Source organism: Gorilla gorilla, chromosome 7 (genome assembly GCF_029281585.2).
Source record: "Gorilla gorilla gorilla isolate KB3781 chromosome 7, NHGRI_mGorGor1-v2.1_pri, whole genome shotgun sequence".
NCBI lineage: Eukaryota > Metazoa > Chordata > Mammalia > Primates > Hominidae > Gorilla > Gorilla gorilla.
This window is the reverse complement of record NC_073231.2, coordinates 72,506,155-72,512,087: the sequence shown is the minus strand read 5'-3', so window position 1 is coordinate 72,512,087 and position 5,933 is coordinate 72,506,155. Positions and strand designations below refer to the sequence as shown.

General features: G+C 41.6%; 1 pseudogene; it reads right to left on the bottom strand.

Annotated features, from left to right (window-relative positions):
- Positions 1–2,843: 2,843 nt before the first annotated feature.
- LOC115935665 (uncharacterized) lies at positions 2,844–2,943 on the bottom strand (annotated as a pseudogene).
- Between the last annotated feature and the right edge of the window lie 2,990 nt (positions 2,944–5,933).

The window sequence follows — 5,933 nt, the reverse complement described above, 5'->3', positions numbered from 1 at the left end:
AAGCTTAGCAAGTTATCCATAGAAAGCACCTTGCAAACTGAGTGCTGCATCGTGAACACTTTTCAAAATTATCAGTGTAGTGGACATTAGGGTGGCCGCTTAGCATCTATGACACACACCCCGGCCAAAATGATTGGTTTAGGTTGGCCTAATTAGAAGGCTGCTCAAGAATGTTCTTTGATGGTTGAGAGGAGGACATCCCTTTGCATCTGAGTGACGGTGGGTGGGCATTGGACCTGGAATTGCTGTGGGCAATTTACTCTAATGAGACTAGTCAGCCTGGGAGGGAGCACACACCCTGAGGACGGCAGACCACAGATGTGCCCTCAGCAAACCTCCCTGGAAGTGTGCCCCTCCCCTGGACTTGCTCAGTCAGGAGAGCCTGTAAATTCCTTGCAGCTGAAGTAAGTATGAGTAAGGTTTTCTGTGACCAGCCGTCTGCAGCCTCTCAGCTGATAGAGTGGGGGAGCTGGTGGCAAAGTGGGGGAGCAGCTACGGGGTGCAAATACAGCCTAGCTCTTCGGAATGGACTGCACCAGCTCCCAGCTCTCATGTGACTGCTCTGCTTCTTAGTTTCCTCAAAGGGAGATATCAAAATCTTCTACCTAAACATTATGGTAAAGGTGAGGTGCAAAGGAGAGAAGGTGTGGGAAAACACTTTGGAGACAGTCAAGTGTTCTATAAAGGCAAAGCAGAAATGTTTATAGCAATTGTGGAAACTCAACCACTTCTTGATTTAAAGCTGTTACACTGTGGTGGTACAAGATTTTTGGCTAATGCCAAAATAAGAACATAAAAGCCAGCTGTCAAAATATTATAATTGGTTTCTGTCAAACCCGAAGGCTTTAAATTCTGTGATGCTATAAGTTTAAGGGCTTATCTATGGATTTCTGCCATTCTATAATAGTCTATCCCATTTAAAATTCTATCGCTGTGAATACTTCAAAAGGGACTCTGGAAAGTATTCACGTATAACTGACGAGTCTCACATTATGGTAATTAAACTTTTTTTTAAATTTTAAACTCCGTGAAATTTTAGTTGTCACGTATCCTTATTTACAATTCAACTAAATGGACCAACTACTATTTGATAAAAGGTAGTGAAATTTTCACTTCTAGTTTTAGAAAGTTTTAACCAACAGTATAGTATGGTGGAAAGTTAGTAAAAGAAATCGTCTACAAAAAGTAAGAAGAAATAAATTCTGCAATTACTTTAATGAAGTTGAAACTTTAAATTATTAGTAATAATAACCATTATAGAGAAGGACAGTTCTCCATGGGTTTCTTGCACGTCTACAAGTCTTGCTGGGTATTTCAAGAATGCAAAGCCCTGGCTGACCTTTAGCCTGGCCATTTCTCAGGTTGTGTTTGCAGTGAGTAACCTTGAGGAACTGAGTAAGGTCTCCCTCCAAGACAAAGAGTGGACAGACTTACTGTTTGATGTGACAATGGTGTGTTCCCCAAGCTTAGTGCTCATCAGATGTGGCACAAACCCACTGCACGTAAAACATCCATCTGGGCCCCTCCATGCCAGCCCCATACACATTCAATAAAAGGAGAACTGTCATATGCATGCCATGTCCTGAGTAATAAAGTCCCATGTCTCTGATCCAGGGGTCTCATGTCTTCTGCCAGCATCCATGAAACCGAAATAGGCTAACCTATTAGCTTACAAGGAGGGTAAAGGCAGATCCTAGACTTTACATTGGTATTGAGATTTTTGGTGATTTTGTATAATATTTGATTTATTTTCATAAACATTTCCTTGTTAAGAATTCACACCTATGGTATTCTTTGTGGGCACCTGGCATCTTCATTAACCAGCAGAGGGAGCCTGTGCTGATTAACTAGATGCAGGCAAGCTTTCTTTGTTTTACACATGCCAGACACCTCAACAGAAAAATCCACTTACAGTTATCACAATGCTGTTAGTACACAGAAAAAATGTAGGACATGATAGTAGCATCCTTTACTTGGGCTTCAGAGTGTAGAAGGTAAAAATATTACGTTTTCCAAGGGGACCTCCCAGGTAGGAGGAAGTTCGGGAATGTGCATTACCACTCTAAAAGCAGTTGAAAGGAATATTTTCTAAATAAAGAATTACTCTGAAGTTGCTAGCACTGGATCTTGTGAAAGGAGAGCTCCTGAATATAATAACATATTTGTCTTTGGAACTCTAGAACTTTCTCTTTCATTTACACCATGTATGTTATTAGGGAATAAGGTCCTCAGCTGCTTGTGGTGGTGTGTGCCTGTAGTCTGTTACTCAGGAGGCCTAGGTGGGAGGATTTCTTGAGCCCAGGAGTTCGAGTCCAGCCTGGGCAACATGGTGAGGCCCTGTCATTGCAAAAAAATAAAAATAAAAATGGAAAGAAAGTCTTACCTTGGAAATGATCTGATGTTTACTATGCTTAAAAACTGTGTGTCAGTCAAGTGCCTGAGGAAGTGCACACTCAGGTCTTGTGACTTTACTTTAACATCCTAATGTTTGTACTTTCACCCACCACAATTTTAGGTGCACACAGACAAGTCCAGAGCTGACCACCTGCCTGCGGCTGGGCCAATTTCCCTGAACAAGTCTTAGCATCAGTACTTGATGAGCTCCAAGCCTCCTGTTTGTTTATAAAATAAAGCTCCTCTTGCTCATTTTGCCTTTGGGTGGAAGCACAAAACATTCTTTAAAATAAAGGAAAGAAATTTAAGAATAATTCAAAATGGCATTTTAAGGATTGTCACATGGTAGAAAACCAAATAGAATACTATTAGTGATAAGATGGCAATAATGAAAAATATTTAATAATGTCTGTTGTAATTTGAATGTTGTTTTATTATTATTATTTTATTTTAATATGGAGCTCTTCATGAATTTGCGTGTCATCCTTGCACAGAAGCCATGCTGATCTCTCCAGCATTCCAATTTTAGTGTATGTGCTGCTGAAGCAAGCATGTAACTTGAAGTTTATTTTCGAACTTCGGAGTTGCATGTATTGACAGTCATGTTGTTCCACCTTCAAATGGGTTTTTACTTCTTTTTTTTTTTTTGGAGACAGAGTCTCACTCTGTCACCTAGGCTGGAGTGCAGTGGTGCGATCTTGGCTCACTGCAACCTCCACCTCCCAGGTTCAAGCGATTCTTGTGCCTCAGCCTCCCGAGTAGCCAGGATTACAGGTGTGCATCACCATGCCTGGCTAACTTTTTGTATTTTTAGTAGAGATGGGGTTTCATCATGTTGACCAGGCTGATCTCAAACTCCTGACCTCAAGTGATCTGCCCGCCTTGGCCTCCAAAAGTGCTGTGATTATAAGTGTGAGCCACCGCTCTTGGCCCTGATTTTTTTTTTACTTCTATTTCACAGTGACATGACTTGGTGGATTTGGAAAAGTGATCCCTGTACTGGAGTGTTTTTCATTTCATCACTAGCTTTAATTTTTACTTTTTAAAAAAGCTTCTTGGAATAGGTATCTTGCTTAGAAACACATCAGAGAACTTAAGTGGTAGAAGAATAAGAGTGGTGAGGAAAAGAAAAAGGATGTTTTTCAAATACAGTCGGGCTTTAAGGCAGTCTGTGCTCTTGGAAGAAGTTTTGTAAGAGGAAGTGATGTAAGTCAAATCTAATTTTCCCATCCAAACAATGCTATGACTATAGGGTTATTTTACTAAACAAAGACTTAATGCCTAGTTTTTTTTTTTTTTTTGAGACAGTGTCTCGCTTTGTCACCCAGGCTGGAGTGCAGTGGCGTGATCTCGGCTCACTGCAAGCTCTGCCTCCTGGGTTCACGCCATTCTCCTGACTCAGCCTCCTGAGTAGTTGGGACGACAGGCGCCTGCCACCATGCTCGGCTAATTTTTTGTGTTTTAGTAGAGACGGGGTTTCACTGTGTTAGCCAGGATGGTGTCAATCTCCTGACCTCATGATCTGCCTGCCTCGGCCTCCCAAAGTGCTGGGATTACAGGCATGAGCCACTGTGCCTGGCCATGCCTAGTTTTTAAAGGAATACTTTAAATACCCCTTTGATTCAACTGCAAGTGTATGGTGTGGCACTTCTGAGGCACATGCAAATTGGTGAAGGAGGGCAGCTGGTTGCACATTATTTATTACTTGATTTATGCAAGAGAACCCCTGAAATGGGGGCAGTTAAGATTGGAAGATCCTTGAGAAGGTCTGGTCTCAATCTAGGAACTTTAGAAAATCTCAGGTGCGGTTGACAAATGGTGTAGCCAAGGAGTGCGCCATGTGGCCCGAAGGAAGAGTACTGAGGCTCCATGATGCCTGGGCTGCTCAATGGTGGGCAGAGCTGAGAATGAACCATTGGAGAGGAGTGACATCAGCAGGATGGAGGACCAGTGCTCCCCATGTGTATCCCCCAACAGCAGCCGCCCACAGTCAAAAGTGCCTCTGTGGGAACTTTGGGATCTAGATGGGAATTGCAAAACCCCAGTGGAGTCCAAGACTGAGCAAAGCCATTTTAGGAAGACAGAACCAGGTGGCAGCTTGCTGATGGTGGTCCCAGCCACACACTTGGGAACAGTCCTGTCTCCCTGTAAACTTGCCTTGATCCTGCAACTGGCACCATCTGCCAAGCCAGGGATGTGGGAAGAGCCATGCCCACCTGTACTTCCAGTAGCAGGCCCACCCAGCTCAGTCCAGGCTGTGGATGGTGAAGCAGCCAGTGACGCAGTTCCATCTCCTCTCAGCTGGGGTCTGGGAGCAGCACTGTCTACCAAGGGATGTGGTGGGAGACACATTCACCTGAACAATGGAAATACAATGCACCAAAACTCGCGGGACACAGCAGAAGCAGTTCTAAGAGGGAAGTTTATAGTGATAAATGCCTGCACGAATAAAAGAGAAAGATCTCAATTAAACAACTTAACTTTACACCTCAAGAAATTAGAAAAAGAAGGATTAACTAAACCCAAACTTAGAAGGAGGGTAGTAATAAAGACTAAAGCAGAAGTAAATGAAATAGAGATAAGAAAGACAACTGAAAACCAGTGTAACAAACCTGCACATCCTGCACATGTACCCCTGAACTTAAAAGTTAAAAAAAGAAAAGATCAACAAAACTAAGAGTTAATGTTTCTTGAAAGGATCAACTAAATTGACAGACCTTTAGCTAGACTAAGAGAAAAAAGAGAGATGACTCAAATAAAAAAAGAGAGAGGGCTCAAATAAAATAATAAATTAAAGAGAAGACATTACAGTTGATACTACAGAAAGAAATACAAAGGACTATGAGACACTACGATAAACAATTATACTCCAGCAAATGGAGAAGCCCAAAAGAAATGGATAAATTCCTAGAAACAGACAAGCTACCAAGATTGAACCACGAAGAAATAGAGAATCTGAACAAACCTATAACTAGTAAGGAGACTGAATTAGTAATCAAAAACCTTTCAACCAAGAAAAGCTCAGGACTAGATGGCACCACTGGTGAATTCTACCAAACATTTAAAGAAGAACTAATACCAATTCCCAAAATCTCCCAAAAAATGGAAGAGGAGGGAACATCTTTAGACTCATTTAATGAAGCCAGTATTTCCCTGATACCAAAGACAGATAAGGACACAATAAGAAAAGAAAACTACAGGCCAATATTCCTGATGAACATAGATGCAAAAATTCTCTACAAAATACTAGCTAACAGAATTCAATAGCACATTACCAGAATCATACACCATGAAGAAGTGGGATTTATCCCTGGGATGCAAGAATGGTTCAACATATGCAATACCATTTCCTGAAGCTTTTCCTGTAAGATCAGGAGCAAGGATACCCACCCTCACCACTTGTTTTTAAGATAGTACCAGAAATTCTAGCTAGAGCAATTAGCTAAGAAAAAGAAATAAAAGACATCCAAACTGAAAAGGAATAAGCTACACTGTCTCTGTTTGCAGATGACATGATCTCACCCATAGAAACATCCTAA